This window comes from Glandiceps talaboti, chromosome 13 (genome assembly GCF_964340395.1).
Source record: "Glandiceps talaboti chromosome 13, keGlaTala1.1, whole genome shotgun sequence".
Lineage (NCBI taxonomy): Eukaryota > Metazoa > Hemichordata > Enteropneusta > Spengelidae > Glandiceps > Glandiceps talaboti.
The window spans coordinates 20,310,370-20,328,916 of record NC_135561.1 but is presented as its reverse complement, the minus strand read 5'-3'; the positions used below and the strand labels follow the sequence as shown (position 1 = coordinate 20,328,916).

Below are 18,547 nucleotides of genomic sequence, written 5' to 3'. Positions count from 1 at the left end.
CAATCACTAGGTACGTCGCGCGAGTACGATGTGATGTGAAGTGAGGAACTGAACCATTCTAAGTGGGTGAGCGGTGATGTGGAGGGTTACTGAGTTTGACGACTAGTCACCATAATCTTGGACAGTATACAAATGTTTGTCGTAGGGTTTGGTTGACCTACTCGTATGATTATTTTACGCAGCGATTTACTGTTCATGTTATTTCGAGTGCCAAGATCAAACTACTGTATTACGAAAACGAATTTGTCACCTCTGCTGCCACCCTCCTTCAATGGGACGGTCCTTCACCTCACTAACTTCTTAAAATTATGTCATGTCACGTCAGATTCGCTGCAGTATTACATGTCATGTCACATTGTCAGGTCGTATTACAGCTGTTCATATCCTGGTGACCGATTAGTGGAACTGTTTATCATCGTGCCATGTTTTTGAGACTTCAGAAATTTGGCCAATTTCCAGAGAGGTAACCCAAACTTTCTTCTTCCTCGACGAGAAAGTGTATCACATTCAATCTAATAGTCCTGCTTGCAGAGACCGTCGGTGCGGTGCACGCGTTTCGGTCAACAGAGAAGGAAGGGACGACTTACTCCGTATGTAAGCAGGACTAATTCAAACTCAAACTTGTCTTGGGCTTCAACTGTGTTATTTATAGTGTTATTTGCATTGTTTTCATATCAATATTTAAATCTAATTTTCCCATTTTTCCACACTCCCTAATATGTAATGGGCCAGATGGTGCAAGTTTAGCTGCAATAATATGTACTGTAATGTAGTGTTGGATTTTGAGTAGGTTTTTCTTCTTCTGTTTCTGAGTTTTCTTTCGTTCCGCGACTAGTTTTGCAGTAATGACAAAAAGCTTTAAAACTAATGCTACAGTTATCGCAGCTAGTGCGAGTTGTGATGCAAAGAAAAAGTAGACTTCATGGTACAGTCTTCGTGACGAAATTGTGATAATATGACATTTGATTGGATGATACATTGAAAATATGCCGTTGTGTGGCATGTGTGTTTTATAGGGGCCCTATGGATGATGATTAGGTATTTATTTTTATAAAATAATTTTATCAAGGCTTCCTACTTGGAAAATCAATATGAAACAACATATGCCAATTATGTAGCTGTGTTTGTAAAGCAAAACATTGCATGGTCTCTGTGGTATTGGTTTCTTCCCATCAGATGTGCAGCAATTACAGATTGGAAGAACAGTTTTATATTATCTTTGATGTCAGTTTCTACATCCACTATTTCTCGCAAGACTTCATAATTTTCGCTATTTTTTTCTTCTCGAATATGTAAAAAAAAAAGGTGTAGGCTCGGCAGTGAAAAACTAGTTGGGGTCTGGTAATCGGAACCAAACAATTTTTTAAGGCCTAAATGCAAATAATCCCATAGTCCTTTGTAGCTGAGCATGCTCAGTGTGGGTTGCAAGTTTCCTATTACAATGTGTTCAATCAGTAATCAAATAAGATAGGTACAAACTATTTGAAAAAGTTTGAAAAAGGCAATGTATTTTAACCAGCAATCCAGTTGAGACAGTAGGGCGCCCTCTGTGATGTCAAGAATGTCAAGAATACATTGTGTATTTCATAGATTCAGAATATAATATGTCGTCCACATGTGTGCACAGTTTGTAATGAATGAAATCATAATTACAGGAGAAATGAAGATACCTTGGTGTTTCACTCATGAGATACAATGTATTACACACACAGACAACTTCAAATGCAAAAGAAACAATATAATAAGTGCATCACATCATAAGAGATAGATGGACATCAAATTTTTGATAGGTCACAAAAAGTTGTTTGAATCAGTGGCACGTCATATTGGCTCAGCGTGCACACTGGAATTCTTATAATGGTTGAGGGCAGTATGTGAGGTATTCTAATTGGGCCAAATTTTGGTTCTTGGAATGTAAAGCTATGCAAATTTACCAGATTTTCCCCCTTCTGTTACTGGGATAACCCTACCAAAATTATTTTACAAGTCATAGAAATCTATGCATGTTTTATTTTCCTTGCTTCTGTGACGGTTTCCCTAACCTATAGCAAAACCACTGGCAATTGAAGTTAACCTTATTCCAATTGGCTTTACACTTTTGCAACCTTAAAGATAGGTGTATGTCCCTCACATTCCAAATTGCCACCCCTACTTTCGTAAATGGTTGAGTCCTGATTTTCAGATGAGGAGTACTATTACCATGTAAGAGTTGAACTCAGGCACCTGAAATGACACTGCAACCACACTTTCTTGTAACTTAGCAGAATAATACACGTCTTAGTTTTATCTCCTGTCCTTCATGTCTGACAGTGACTTTATTTTTACAGTGTAAACTGGGGCAAGGACATTTGCTTTAGGACAAAGTTTTCATCAGATTCGCCTAAACAAGATTGACAATTGTTGGTGATAAAACATACTGGAATTTATACTATTCACATGGAAGTTTAATAAAGACTGACAGGAAAGGTAGGCAAGTTTATTCATTTCTGTATACATGCATTGTAGTAGATGATGGAATGTTGGAGTTTGTATGTACATATATATGTTGTGTAGAAATAGTATTCAATGAAAGTGTATTCACCCAGGTTTTCTGTGTATGTTTTGTCACACTATTTAAAATTATCTGTGACTGGAATTCACAATCTATAATCCTATCTACATATGGTATTATAATACTTTAATTCCCAAATTGGAGCAAAACTGTATTTAAATATTTCTGCTGTTCTCTACTGTCAAGTATTGCTTTCTATAGTATTTCTCATTACATATTTCTTTTGTAGTTTGTTTTCGTGGTTTTTTTTTCACCAGAGTTTTTATCTAGGTTGATCATAAGTCAATTATAGGACTTGTCGCATACATTAAAGGGGCTCAGTCCCAACATTTTCCTGAGGGATATTTTTGTTTTAATGTGTTGAAAAACTTTAAGCTGCACAAGCTGCAACTGAAGAATTTTTGAAACAGTTTGTTAGATATAGTTACTTATAATATTAAACCCTGAACAGTATTGGATTACCTATGGTAAATATTATTTATGTTACAGTACACATGCAATGGTATAATAAATCATGTCAAATCAAATCAAATTTTGGGTCTGCACCTATGTCAGCTTTCCCAATGTGATCACAATTTCAATGTATTACTGTGTACTACTGGATTAAAATTAACCTTTATTAGTATAGACAGTGTGTAATTATTGGTGGTAATTTTCAGGGTATATATTGTTGGTGTCTCAGCAAACAAGTAACACTCTAGTTACAGCTAGTGTAGCTTTAATGTTTTATTCTATTTACTGAAATATAGTTTTCATCGCTAGTAACTGAGAACTGTAATGTTATATTTATGGAATCTAAACCAATGATGTGATGACATAATTTTTGGGTATACCCAGAAATTATCCTTGCCAACAGGAATGCGAATAGAATGCAGAAGTTGTTGATAAAACAAGAACCTAAAAATCAATAAAATCAGTGCTACTTTGAAATAACATTTTATAATTTGAAATTTAAAATAATCAATATTATTTTGATAGATGGTGGCTGTTCTTAGACTGTGTGGCTTTAATTCATAGACATTTTTTTGACTGCATTGGTACAGTTTTAAACATTTTAGACTGTGAGGGTATATGATTAAAATATTTATGACTGTATTTGTACAGTTAAAGAAAGCATTTGTGATTGCATGGGAATTAACGTTTTTGCTTGTATAAAAACTGGACAAAAACTCATCAATATATAGTTTAATATAAGTACCTTTTAATACAAGGAATGAATTTTTTGTTTATGTTGGTAAAGTTTAAAACTAAAACTGTAGTATCTGTGTTGGCACAATTTGAAAATAATGATATTTGTCTAGACACAATCCTGCCCTACCCCCATACTGTCATATTCACAGCTGACTCACATACAAGTGACAATGTCAGCTTTGCATCAGTGAATGGATGTTAGACAATGGCTTGTTGAAATTTTGATCAAAACCAGCCCCAACTTTTTTTTATAGGATGTGATGATATGTGAAAACAGTTATGGTAGTGTGATAGTCAACAGACGTTCCAGGCAAAGTGTTCTTTGTAGTGTTTAAGTGGCTGTGTCAGCATTTCATAAGTGTTTTTGTTGACCCCTGACCTATCAAAAGACTGCTAATATAAATACTATGAATCATCCATATCTCATTATCTTGTTGCAGTTTGCAGACATCTTTCATTGTCTTCGTTATGTGTGTCTACTGTTTTAATTAACTCACTTCTCACTGTCACATTTCATCCACTCTTTTTGAAAAAAAATTAATCAGTAATGTTAAAGTTGGGTTGGAATGAGGGCATTGGGGATGGATGGAAGAATATTGTCATGTTAAGTTGGGAATGGGGTGGGGGAGGGTGTGTGTGGGATACGGGTGTCGGAGAGTAGAATAAAGCTGTATAAACATAAGATGTTAACTCATGCTGGATTCTAAATGAAATAAACTGTTTTAAGTGTAGGGACAGGGTGTGGGATGGGGTGGGTGTAGGAGGGGGAATTAATCCATGTTAGAGGTTGGGTGGAAGGAGGGAGTTTTGATTGAGTCTGGGAGGAAGGGAAGTAGGTGGGGGGAGGGGGGAGTGGGGTGTTGATTCTATGCCTATCCTTAATCTTATCCAACCCTCAGCTTGATGACTGGGATGTTTTCTTTCAAACGGATTCTCCTGTGTTGTTTGGTAACCTTGACAGAGTTAGGAGAGGAAATACTAAGAAAATGATACCCCAGGTGAATTATGAGTAGCACATGCACTGAGAATAAAAACGTTAAAGTCAAGAATTATAGGCAACTTGCAGAGGAGAAAATAGACAGAGTCTGATTTTAAGTGCATTCCACCAAGATCAAACCCATTAAAGATGGCAATTATATGCAGTTTTATTGAGAACCAAATGTTAGAGTACAAGAATTTACACCCTTACAGTTTTGTACAACTCACAAAAATTGCTTAATTAAAGGCCTGGAATTCACTGCCAGGTTCTCACATCAGTGTTATGTTATCAATAGAGCTGTAAGGCCTGGAATTCACTGCCAGGTTCTTGCATCAGTGTTATGTTATCAATAGAGCTGTATGGATTACATAGGATCATTCTTTTTGTTCTGACCAACTTTTTCTATAGCTTTGCCAGAAAACTGTCTTTCACATTGATATTTTAATCCCGATCTGAAATGAACCTGAAGAGATATTTTCATTATCTTGATAAACCATGGAGGGAAACATATTGCGGATGATATAATACTATGGAGATATTGAATTATTTATAGAGGCATGTTACAGGGACAGATCATACTGCCAATTATTTATCATTCCTCTACAGGACCCCCTCCCCACTTTGATATTATCAGTGTTTCTGATTTTCAAAAAGCAATCCCTCTTAATATCTGTTATCTGCTGTGAAACCATGTTCCTTTGTTGGAACTGTAAGAGTTTCCTAACTTCATGGCTGCAAACATTGTATTGTATCTTAAAGACATTATCCAGAAACTTAAAGACATTGTCCAGATAAAATGTTACATAGTACGGCCTGCTCCTCACTGTACTTGTAAAGAGGTAAGACATTCAACAACTTGAATGATATTAAAAGTTATGTTACCTCTCTAACTGTTCTCAGCCTGTACTTTGTCATCTTGACTTGTTAGATGAAAAGGACACAAGTGTTCTTAAGACATAACTTTGTACACACCTGTTTTACATCAAAGTTTTATTAGGAAAGTAATGAATTTGTTTTTGTGTCAATGGAAATACTGGTAGTTAGTAAAAACCTTGTAATTTTTATGTTTATTTCAAATTGAATGCAGGCATTCTTTCACCAGATATTAAAGGCAGAGACACCCATACATCTCTTATTGGAGGTTTGGGATACCAATACTTCCCTTCTACCCTACCCTCCTTTTCCCTTCCTTTAACTTGCTTCCCCTCCCTCCCTTCCCTTCCCTCCCCCTGAGTGAGTAAGTGAGTGAGTGAGTGAGTGAGTGAGTGAGTGAGTGAGTGAGTGAGTGAGTGAGTGAGTGAGTGAGTGAGTGAGTGACTGACGACTGACTGTCTGTCTGTCTGCTCTCTCTCTCTCTCTCTCTCTCTCTCTCTCTCTCTCTCTCTCTCCCTCTCCACCACCTTGTGTGTCTCTGTTTATCTCAGTCTGTCTGTCTGTCTGTCTGTCTGCCTGTGACCCTGCCTGCCTGTCCATTTCCTCGTAATCATCATTGTCGTCGTCGTCGTCGTCGTCGTCGTCGTCGTCGTCGTCGTCGTCGTCGTCGTTGTTGCCGCCGTCTATAATGATCCTTCTCCTCACCACTGTCATCACCACCACCATTAGGATTAAAATCTTGCTGTGAAAAACAGTCTTGGCAGAGCTATTTGTTGTTCCAGAATAAAGGAGAATAATCCTCATGGTGCCACTGACAAGATAAATTGAGATGAGTACCGGGGAATATTGCATTCCTGGCCTTTAACAGGAAAATACAAATAACAGGTACAAAAAACTATTAAAAGTGTAGCTGATTAGGAAGTCCTTTTGTGAGAACATTCTAGAGAGACCACTGTATATTCTGAGCTTACTGTATTATGCATTTGTCATTTGACAAAATATTTATCGGACAAATTGAGATTCTCAAACAAACACTAAAGAATATATCCAGTATTCGTGTAATAAGGGCAGGACCTAGGAATTACTGAAATGAAATAATCTGAAAGGATCTGACACACACATTGAAAATAAAGACACATAATATATGAGAAAGGTTTTCTAAAGGTTACTTGTTTTATTCATACACAGACATTTCTTCCTTGACTCAGATGCATATAAGTTACGTATCTGTGTAATATAGACCAAGCCATTACAGGACTATTTCATTTTAATCAAGTGTGTCTGTGGAAGTGCTGGGAGGTCAAAGGTCACTTCAGCAGTATTCAATATTGGATTTCATTCTACAGAGTGTGGGATTAAGATTTGTGTCGCAGAGTTAGAAACAAGTTTCACAGTTTTTGCCTGTAAGTTACGTGCTAGTCTGTAAGTTACTATATGTCTTGTAGACCATAGAGGGTAGAGGTATACTTTCATGTAGAGAGTATCGTACTGGATTTCAAAGACTGTTGTGAAAATTGATGTCTCGTACCTCTTTTCAGCTATTTCATGCTAGGTGACTGTGTGAAAATGTTAGGTCAAATAAAACAAATATATGTTAATCTGACCAACTCTATAATTTAACCTGCCAACCCTCAACAATTTTAAACATTTCAATACAAAAGATGAAACTTTTTTGTCTTCGTGTACCTCTGTTTTTTGAAAACTTCCCCAGTGACATCTGTTTTCCTTCCCCAGTGACGTCTGTTTTCCTTTCCCAGTGACGTCTACACATAGTATAGTCCTTAAACTACCACGGAAGAGATATTATGACTGACAGTTTGTTTGTCTTTGCGTCAAAACAATATTTTTCAAAATTACAATCAATTAAAAAAATGATGTCAATAAACTCCCAACCTACCTCCTCTATTTTCTGTGGACATGTTATTGAAAACACACTTTTTTTTGCCTTTACTGAATATTCTCATAACATACTAGTGCCAGAGTTTGTGAAATGTATGATCTCGTTGCTCCTTCCATTTTGTGCTTGGAAACTATACCTGGGTATTAATTGAACATTTCTTATAGCATACTATCGTACCAGAGTTGTCCAAACAGTTGTTCAAACACCAATACCTCTGTGAAAATTAAGGGTTTCCCAGCTTCTTTAACTTCAAAATGGAAAATTATAGAGATGGTGACTGAATATATTCTAAATAATATCTATAGTGTGCCAGAATTTGTGAAAAGCGAAGTTTCCAAAATGGACCTCTAATTGATTTATTTCAAAAGAATAGGGCCGCCACCCATCATTCGACGAAAAGAGGTTAAATATTACAGTAACTTTTGGAACACAATGACAAATAGAAATTACAAGATAGTAACGTCTTCTCTCTGAGTAGGAACGCTTCTAATACAAAGATAGACAAATGAAAGAGTAAGTTGATTGCTGGTCGAAAGTAAGGTTATTGCTTTATCTCATGTTTGGTACTGTATGAAATAATTTGGAATTAGTTCCTTTCTAAGAGACTGGTATAAAGGACATAATAACAAAACATGTAGTTCATCTTCAAGAACATTTAGACCTTCATTTTCACAAAAAATACATGTTCTGTCCATGATAGCTTTACCAACATGTCTTCCAGTCTCAATAGCTAAAGTATGGTTTGAACGATGGTATTTAGCTAATGCTATTTTATACCTGGATATATGGATACAAAATGTACTTTGTAAATATAATTAAGTTCTAGTTGAGACTTAAAAAATGGACCTCTAAGTTCATACTATGATGCCTAAATTGTGATATAGCTGAATAATTACATACTATGTACATACTATGCCAGGGTTTGAAGAAATTAGAAATATACAGCTACTTTCATGCATTAAGCCAGTTATGTGTGATATTTATCAAAATATATTTATAGTGTGAGAGCTTGTGTGAAAATTGAAATTTATACATCAAAATGGACCTTTTGAGTTCACACTGTGAAACTTTGTAGTGGTAACTAAATATTTCTAGTAACACTAAGTGCCAGAGTTTTGTGAACATTTGGGGTCTCTGTGACACTTTTTGGCTCCATGCTAGGAAACTATATGGGATTGTAATTTACAGAATATTTAATATATATATATATATATATACATAGAGTTTCATTCTTCTTTCACCAAATAGAGTGCTGAATCAGCTTGGAAAGACATACATACATAATACATATCACCTTCTTTCATTTTTTTTATGTATGTATATGTATGTATGTATGTATGTATGTATGTATGTATGTGTGTGTGTGTGTGTGTGTGTGTGTGTGTGTGTGTGTGTATGTATGTATGTATGTATGTATGTATGTATGTATGTATGTATGTATGTATGTATGTATGTATGTATGTATGTATCTTGGTACCAGAGTTTTTGTGAAAATTGAGGTCTCCGAAATGTACTTTTATAAGTTCATGTTGGGATGTCTTGTGAGGATAAATAACTAAATATTTTGTGAAAATTACGGTCTCCACACTTTTGTAACTTCATTACTAAAAAGCTATGATAATTGTAACCAAATAGTTCTTGAAAATGTCTTATAGTGTAAGATTTTAAAAAAAAATTACATTCTCCCAAATTAGACCTGTAAGTTCATGTCTGGACACATTGTGAATAGTAACTGAATATTTCTTATACATTAGTGCCAAAGTTTAGAATGCAAATTCCTCAAATGATGTAAGATGTTTTTCTCCTCAGGGTTCAGCTGCTGTGAATTCATCAATATTCCATCAGATGTCAGTGGCACTCATGTCATTGCAAGCAGCTGAACCGAATCTTTTTATCATGTTTTGACACTTAATTCTACCAAAATGATAAAAGAGCCAAATGCAAATTATATCATAGTAATAATACTTTCTACATAACTTAAATGTACACTCTTTGCATGTCAGATGTGTGAGTCTTCTAAAGAGGTGTCACATTAACTTGAAGTAAAGAAAGAAGGCAATTGAACTAGGGGCAAAATCACTTAGTATTCTAGTAATAAGAATTTCAGATTTGGGTAGAAAAATATGAACTTTATACTTGCAGTATTTCATTTACTGAAGAATACTAAAACACCACTTGCAATTAAATAAACTCAAACCTGATATTAAGATATAACGTATGAATTATCTGATGATACCATTTTACTATACATGAGAAAAATGTTCATGAAATCTCTATTAGTAATATGCAATCAACTATTCTAACAAGGGCAGAAGACAGTTGTAACATTTGATTTAGGTGTAAAAATCAGTTGACAGCGTTACAGAAAACTTTGGTCATTAAATAATCCTGGCTTATACCATGCATGAGCCAAGATGAACAAAAAATATGGAATATATTCTCTATGTCATGACAACGCACGTCTATGTCACGACGTGTGTGTATGTCATAGTCAAAATGTTCAAAATAATACTTTACCGATTTTTCTTTATTACTGGCGCCGGTATAATTATGTAATTCTCCAACATTTTTCTTCATTTAGCTGGAAAATACTCGTGACCAAAGTTGAACAAAAAATATGGAATATATACTCTGTTCATTCTACATCACGACAACGTGCGTCTATGTCACGACAACGTGTGTCTACATCACTGGTTCACAGGTCTTTTACATAGAAATATATGTGGATGCAGTGATGTTTGTTGAGCAGTTGCATGATATGCAGAAATAACTTTTCCTGACATTGACTACATCCATATAGGATGAATTCAGGTGCACCTATTGGCCTTTAATACATCACTGACAAAACTGTGAATAGACTTAAAACAACCAACTTTAATAGCAAAGTTAATTCACATGAAGCCAGCTCATTGCACTCTTCAATCATCCGCCAAATATTTATCACCATGACCATGATCACAATTTAGTGTCATATGGCTGTCATACTTTTTCATATGTTGGGGTGGGGGTGGGGGTGGGGGTGGGAAATGGGGGTTGTCTGAATAATTAACTTCCATAATTGGAAATACACCAAAACCTACTGTAACAGTTCTTGTTTCAGAAAGAATCCTAATTCCTACTGAGAGCCTTCAAACTATACAGCACCTCTGAGCTTTATGTATTTTATTGGAAATTGACACTATAAATGGATTGATTGATGATTGATTGATTGATTGATTGCTTTACTATACACAGGGTAGTAGATTTTATATGTCAAATAAAGCATGGTTTGGTCATGATTGTATCAGTAAGGTTACATTGGACTAATGCGACCCAGCCTTCATCATGAGTTACGAGCATTTACTTAGAGTAAATAAATAGATTTTAGTGTTATCAACAAACCTGTCATGCATCATTAAGATGAGATTGACCAGTCACTTAGTATACCTGTACTGTATACACACAACATGTACATTGTAAAAATTAATGGCCTGTGTTGTGTGTCTTGCATTCTGTAGACTACTTCATATCTAGAGACTAATTTGACAAACTTTGTGGATGGGAGCCATGTGTGTGGTGTGCATGGGGGGAGGGGTGGGGATGGGATGGGGTTGGTGTGTATGTTCTTTCCAGCAGTTTTGCCTATAGGGTTTAGCACTTAAAGTACATGATTGTATATATGTTTATCATCTACTATTGATACATTTAAGAACTGTCAACATGTTGACTTCATATTTATTTTCCTTTGTTCTTTGTTTAATAGCACAGTAGAACATTATTTTGGATTGGAATTTGGTTGGATACAAATTCTTTGATTAATTGATTGATTGGTTGATTGATTTATGAGTGTGGTATAATGTGCGTTTGATAGCACATGGTTTGAGGGTTGGTGCCACATGTGTGATGTTCATTGATTTTTAATAGCTAAGCAGATGTAGAAATAACCTAGTTTTGATGTAACCAGTATAAGAACCATTTTTAGTGAATGTATGAACTGGTGTTGATATATAAGTTAAGAGCTGTACTTAAAACAGAAATAACATTGGCAGGTGTCAATTTAATTACTTATAACGTGTGCAGTTTAATGGCTTAATTCTTACATTGATGTTGTTTATTGCAAAGTTTGCCAACTCAATCCATAGATTGATGTTATTTATTATTTTGAGAACATCACATTTTCCCGTGAAACAGGAATGCATAGTAAGAATAATATGTGAGAATGAGTTCTTAAATAAGCTCATTTAGATTGCAAATATTAGTTATATTTTCATTTACGCGGGAATGTATAGTTGGAATGATTACCAGAGATGATGGAGACAGTAATAATCTCAAGAATAAGGATTGGAAAGATTATTGAAATGTTGTCTCGGGCCCTCATTATGATCTATATGGACTACTAGATTCAGTAATGATCTATATGGACTACTAGATTCAGTTATGATCTATATGGACTACTAGATTCAGTTATGATCTATATGGACTACTAGATTCAGTTATGATCTGTATGGACTACTAGATTCAATTATGATCTATATGGACTACTAGATTCAGTTATGATCTGTATGGACTACTAGATTCAGTTATGATCTATATGGACTACTAGATTCAGTTATGATCTATATGGACTACTAGATTCAGTTATGATCTATATGGACTACTAGATTCAGTTATGATCTGTATGGACTACTAGATTCAGTTATGATCTATGTGGACTACTAGATTCAGTTATGATCTATGTGGACTACTAGATTCAGTTATGATCTATGTGGACTACTAGATTCAGTTATGATCTATGTGGACTACTAGATTCAGTTATGATCTATGTGGACTACTAGATTCAGTTATGATCTATGTGGACTACTAGATTCAGTTATGATCTATGTGGACTACTAGATTCAGTTATGATCTATGTGGACTACTAGATTCAGTTATGATCTATGTGGACTACTAGATTCAGTTATGATCTATGTGGACTACTAGATTCAGTTATGATCTATATTCAGTTATGATCTATGTGGACTACTAGATTCAGTTATGATCTATGTGGACTACTAGATTCAGTTATGATCTATGTGGACTACTAGATTCAGTTATGATCTATGTGGACTACTAGATTCAGTTATGATCTATGTGGACTACTAGATTCAGTTATGATCTATGTGGACTACTAGATTCAGTTATGATCTATGTGGACTACTAGATTCAGTTATGATCTATGTGGACTACTAGATTCAGTTATGATCTATGTGGACTACTAGATTCAGTTATGATCTATATGGACTACTAGATTCAGTTATGATCTATATGGACTACTAGATTCAGTTATGATCTATATGGACTACTAGATTCAGTTATGATCTATATGGACTACTAGATTCAGTTATGATCTATATGGACTACTAGATTCAGTTATGATCTATATGGACTACTAGATTCAGTTATGATCTATATGGACTACTAGATTCAGTTATGATCTATATGGACTACTAGATTCAGTTATGATCTATATGGACTACTAGATTCAGTTATGATCTATATGGACTACTAGATTCAGTTATGATCTATATGGACTACTAGATTCAGTTATGATCTGTATGGACTACTAGATTCAGTTATGATCTGTATGGACTACTAGATTCAGTTATGATCTGTATGGACTACTAGATTCAGTTATGATCTGTATGGACTACTAGATTCAGTTATGATCTATATGGACTACTAGATTCAGTTATGATCTATATGGACTACTAGATTCAGTTATGATCTATATGGACTATTAGATTCAGTTATGATCTATATGGACTACTAGATTCAGTTATGATCTGTATGGACTACTAGATTCAGTTATGATCTGTATGGACTACTAGATTCAGTTATGATCTATATGGACTACTAGATTCAGTTATGATCTATGTGGACTACTAGATTCAGTTATGATCTATGTGGACTACTAGATTCAGTTATGATCTATATGGACTACTAGATTCAGTTATGATCTATATGGACTACTAGATTCAGTTATGATCTATATGGACTACTAGATTCAGTTATGATCTATATGGACTACTAGATTCAGTTATGATCTATATGGACTACTAGATTCAGTTATGATCTATATGGACTACTAGATTCAGTTATGATCTATATGGACTACTAGATTCAGTTATGATCTATGTGGACTACTAGATTCAGTTATGATCTATATGGACTACTAGATTCAGTTATGATCTATGTGGACTACTAGATTCAGTTATGATCTATGTGGACTACTAGATTCAGTTATGATCTATATGGACTACTAGATTCAGTTGTGATCTATATGGACTACTAGATTCAGTTATGATCTATATGGACTACTAGATTCAATTATGATCTATGTGGACTACTAGATTCAGTTATGATCTATGTGGACTACTAGATTCAGTTATGATCTATATGGACTACTAGATTCAGTTATGATCTATATGGACTACTAGATTCAGTTATGATCTATATGGACTACTAGATTCAGTTATGATCTATATGGACTACTAGATTCAATTATGATCTATGTGGACTACTAGATTCAGTTATGATCTATGTGGACTACTAGATTCAGTTATGATCTATATGGACTACTAGATTCAGTTATGATCTATATGGACTACTAGATTCAGTTATGATCTATATGGACTACTAGATTCAGTTATGATCTATATGGACTACTAGATTCAGTTATGATCTATATGGACTACTAGATTCAGTTATGATCTATATGGACTACTAGATTCAGTTGTGATCTATATGGACTACTAGATTCAATCACAGTAGCTTACTGTATTATAGGACTATAGAATAAATTAACTGTAATGGCACCCCTAAGGTACCGGTATACAGATCTCTAAGGTAATGGACCCTTAATTGGTATGAGGCAGTGTTTAATTTCCACAGAGCCAATGTCCTGCTGAAACTCTCAACTGGTTCAGAATTCTAGACTGCTACATGTGGTTCATATACAAAATATGATACTATTTAATAGTTATATTGTTATGAAACCAAAGACCACCTTGCAGTATATTTTCAGTAGAACATTCAATTTTCACCCTAGGCTATTTTTCGTGGTGAGTTTCTCGTACAGCTCGTTTGATATCATTATTCATTGGCGCTGTTTGATACAACCGTGCAGAAACCAATAATAAACCACACATGGTACACTTTAAGATAGCAAGATTGAATAAATACAGTCAACTGTTTTAGAACTTTTGCTGTTACTTTGTTCAAGAATATTCAAACGTATTCTCAGTTGAAATAAAACAAAATTGGGGCCATAGTCACCATTCAGCCATTTTAGAATCCAATATGGCTGCTGTAAACTGTGTTAACTCTTATGGGAAATACAAGGTCTGAGGATTTCCTTAAAACAAGATGGTGGTCGGACCCAGATTTCTGTTATTATTTCAAAAGAACCAGAAGCAGACTTCCATATGGCAAAGTTTGGAGAAATTGTAAAAAACTTTGATTTTCAGTAAAATTCATCTGCGAGGCACAATTTTCTACCTAGTGATAACAATTTATAAAGTCCACTTTTCTGGACATTACAGATGTAACAGAATCTACTTTGCTATACACTATAATTCTGGAAAGTCATTTGCCTTAAGATGTGGGAAGTAAATAATAGTCTGGCAGATCAAAGATTGGACCGGAAACTGTTATTATATACATACAGATATGTCAGCAGATACTGTAAGTTTTTATCAGGGGAAAATTGGTAGAGTACTTAAGTCATTAACTTTTATATTTATGGTCTCTGGAGTATATGAAATGAATTACCTCTCTGCTGTGCATGTCTGTAGGAAGTATATGATCAGAATACACACCATGGAATGTGAAGTGTAGCTTGTTTTCAGTCTAGGGAGGATTATGTTGTTTCCAAAAACAGCAGGGAGGTTTTATATTATACACAGTGATAGTGTATAAAGTGTCATGAGAGGTTTGGAAGTGAAGCTTAAGTAAACTGTGAATTCATCTAAAGTACTGTTAATAGAAATGGTGAATGCAGACTCAATTTCCATGCCAAGATTCCCTGTAGTATTAATTTGTATAGGTGTACAAAATGTATAAAAAACCTCACATGTATGGTCTACGTTAATGTCTAATAAAGCCAGAGATTCAATCCTAGATTCTCACAGTGTTATCAGAGATTCAATCCTAGATTCTCACAGTGTTATCAGAGATTCAATCGTAGATTCTCACAGTGTTATCAGAGATTCAATCCTAGATTCTCACAGTGTTATCATATCTATCTAAGAGCCATATGGTTTATACATGTGATCATTTTTTTCTATAGCTCAGCTGCCAGACAATTGTTTTCACCAAAAGTGTACTCCTTATATAAATGTCTAATATGTGAGTTCATATATGCTGCCTCATTGTTTTTTTTTCTAGTTTTGAAAAACAGTTGTTTTCACAGAGCTGTAGAAAAATTTGGTCCAGAGCAAGAGTAATCCCATGTAATTCTTATTAAGATACACTAATGTGATGACCTAGGATTGAAACATTGGCCTTTAAGGGTGGTAAGTAGATAGAACCAATCTACTAGTCAGCAGTTCTCCAGGCTTTTTACGTATCTTTTTATAAGTTGCTACCACACTTTAGATAAAGGGGAAAAGCTGAGTCAATACTACTGCCTGATAATTGGATTCCAAGATCATCTAAAAACTACTGTGAGCAGGTTATTAGGAAGGGATGAATTGATTTTATATAAGTGTTAAGTGTTTTAGAATGTAAGTGTAGTTATCAGCTGTAACTATTGTCAACAGCTATTATCAAAAAATTGAATCAGAGATAGGCTGAGTTGTATGTGTCTTTGCCAAGTTGTATTGATTGATTGAAATTAGTATTCAACTTGTCATTTTATTCAAACTATAAATGAATACTTCACCTACAGTTTCTAAAAAGTTTGTAAAGTGATTAAAACAGACTTATTTCTGCCTTTAGTACACTTGTATTGATAACTGCTATCAACTAAAAGTAAAAGTCCAGTCAGACTTATTTCTGCCTTTAGTACACTTGTATTGATTACTGCTATCAAGTTAAAGGAAAAGTCCAGTTAGACTTATTTCTGCCTTTAGTACACTTGTACTGATTACTGCTATCAACTTAAAGGAAAAGTCCAGTCAGACTTACTTCTGCCTTTAGTACACTTGTATTGATTACTGCTATCAACTTAAAGAAAAAGTCCAGTCAGACTTATTTGTGCCTTTAGTACACTTGTAGTGATTACTGCTATCAACTTAAAGGAAAAGTCCAGTCAGACTTATTTCTGCCTTTAGTACACTTGTATTGATTACTGCTATCAACTAAAAGTAAAAGTCGTCAGACTTATTTCTGCCTTTAGTACACTTGTATTGATTACTGCTATCAACTTAATGGAAAAGTCCAGTCAGACTTATTTCTGCCTTTAGTACACTTGTATTGATAACTGCTATCAACTTAACGGAAAAGTCCAATCAGACTTATTTCTGCCTTTAGTACACTTGTATTGATTACTGCTATCAACTTAAAGAAAAAGTCCAGTCAGACTTATTTCTGCCTTTAGTACACTTGTATTGATAACTGCTATCAACTTAAAGTAAAAGTCCAGTGAGACTTATTTCTGCCTTTAGTACACTTGTATTGATAACTGCTATCAACTTAACGGAAAAGTCCAGTCAGACTTATTTCTGCCTTTAGTACACTTGTTGTGATTACTGCTATCAACTTAAAGGAAAAGTCCAGTCAGACTTATTTCTGCCTTCAGTACATAATGCAATGGTTTCTGGGAAAACCTCTTGTGATGACATCACAATTATCATATGCAATCTCTGTCTTGACATACATGGTTTGATTGAATATTAAAAGATTTAAAATGTGTACATGTTTTAGCACAGTGTAAGTCTAATAGTTTGAGTGAAGGTGACAAACAAGCCTAGGAACTAATCACTTGGTAAAACTTTAATACTAATAGCAGTATAATATATACCATTTGACTAATTAAAATGTCAACACTAGACTTTGATACTAGGATTAGACTCAAATATTAACACGTGGAAAGTTACAGTAGATTATGTGAAAGCCATTTGAAGTATGACAGAATTGATTTGATGCATGCATGGAATACATATTATCCTGTAGTATTAAATGTTGGTGATATCAAAATGATGAGATATTGTACATTGTGTAGGGACCATTCTCAGCTGGGGGTAATTTTTCACTTATACCATGGACATTAGCCAAATTGTACACATTTAAGCAGTAAATATGGGATTGAAGCATTTTCTGTGAACATTTAAAGGCCCACGTTAGATTTGGATTAAAATCTAGGTTTGAAATACGGTTCAATGACAGAGCTAGAAAAAGTAGTCCAGAAACAGTTGTAGTAGACATTAAATGTATTGTAAAAAATTAACAGTAAGAGCATAAAGTTAATCTATGTAGACTTGGGGACAATCGCACAGTGCCACACAAACTCAATTAAACAAACTTCATTTGTTTAGGGAGGGGAGAGGGAGTCTGGCATTAATGTGATTGCTGATTCCATTTTTGCACTTCTAACCAAATTTCGGAAAACTTTCATGCCTTCAATAATACAAGGTTTTGTACTTATTACTGAGATGTTGATAAATTGATTAAAATTAACCGCTAATGTGATATACAGTGCTGGGTTTCCGGTTAGCATTTTAATGTGTTTACCGTGTTTTTACATTAATGTCTGATTGTCACAGTATTGATTGTAGTTGTGTGACTGCTACAATTTTCATCATGGTTTACATCATACATGTAAATGTGTTGATGTCGCACTTTAGAACATTCGTTTTGTTTTGTTTTGTTTTTTTTTGGGGGGGGAAGGTTTTGACATAAATGAATTGAACTTGTGTGACATTGTGCGATTGTCCCTTATAATGTTAATGTCTGTATCGTTGCATCAGTGCAGTAAGGTCCATCCTGCACAGTACTGAATCACCTGTTAGAAAACATTTTGTGTTTTAGTTGTTTGCATAGTATGGTGCAATATATCCATTGCAATCAAATTGATTTTAAGGTCCGTGCCAAAACA

At 34.6% G+C, this 18,547-nt stretch overlaps 1 protein-coding gene and 1 long non-coding RNA gene across 3 annotated transcripts in view; both read left to right on the top strand.

Moving 5' to 3' along the window:
* Positions 1 to 18,547, top strand: part of LOC144445026 (uncharacterized) — a 290,502-nt gene that overhangs the window by 21,906 nt on the left and 250,049 nt on the right. The window lies entirely within an intron of this gene.
* Positions 1 to 18,547, top strand: part of LOC144444149 (uncharacterized) — a 136,303-nt gene that overhangs the window by 4,402 nt on the left and 113,354 nt on the right. Inside the window, exons 1-2 of one of the 2 annotated variants that reach the window (XR_013481825.1) lie at positions 337 to 463; positions 2,328 to 2,466. This is a non-coding gene — a long non-coding RNA (uncharacterized LOC144444149). Of the gene's footprint in view, positions 1 to 336; positions 464 to 2,327; positions 2,467 to 18,547 lie in introns of those variants that run through there. The other variant, XR_013481826.1, reaches the window with a different exon arrangement.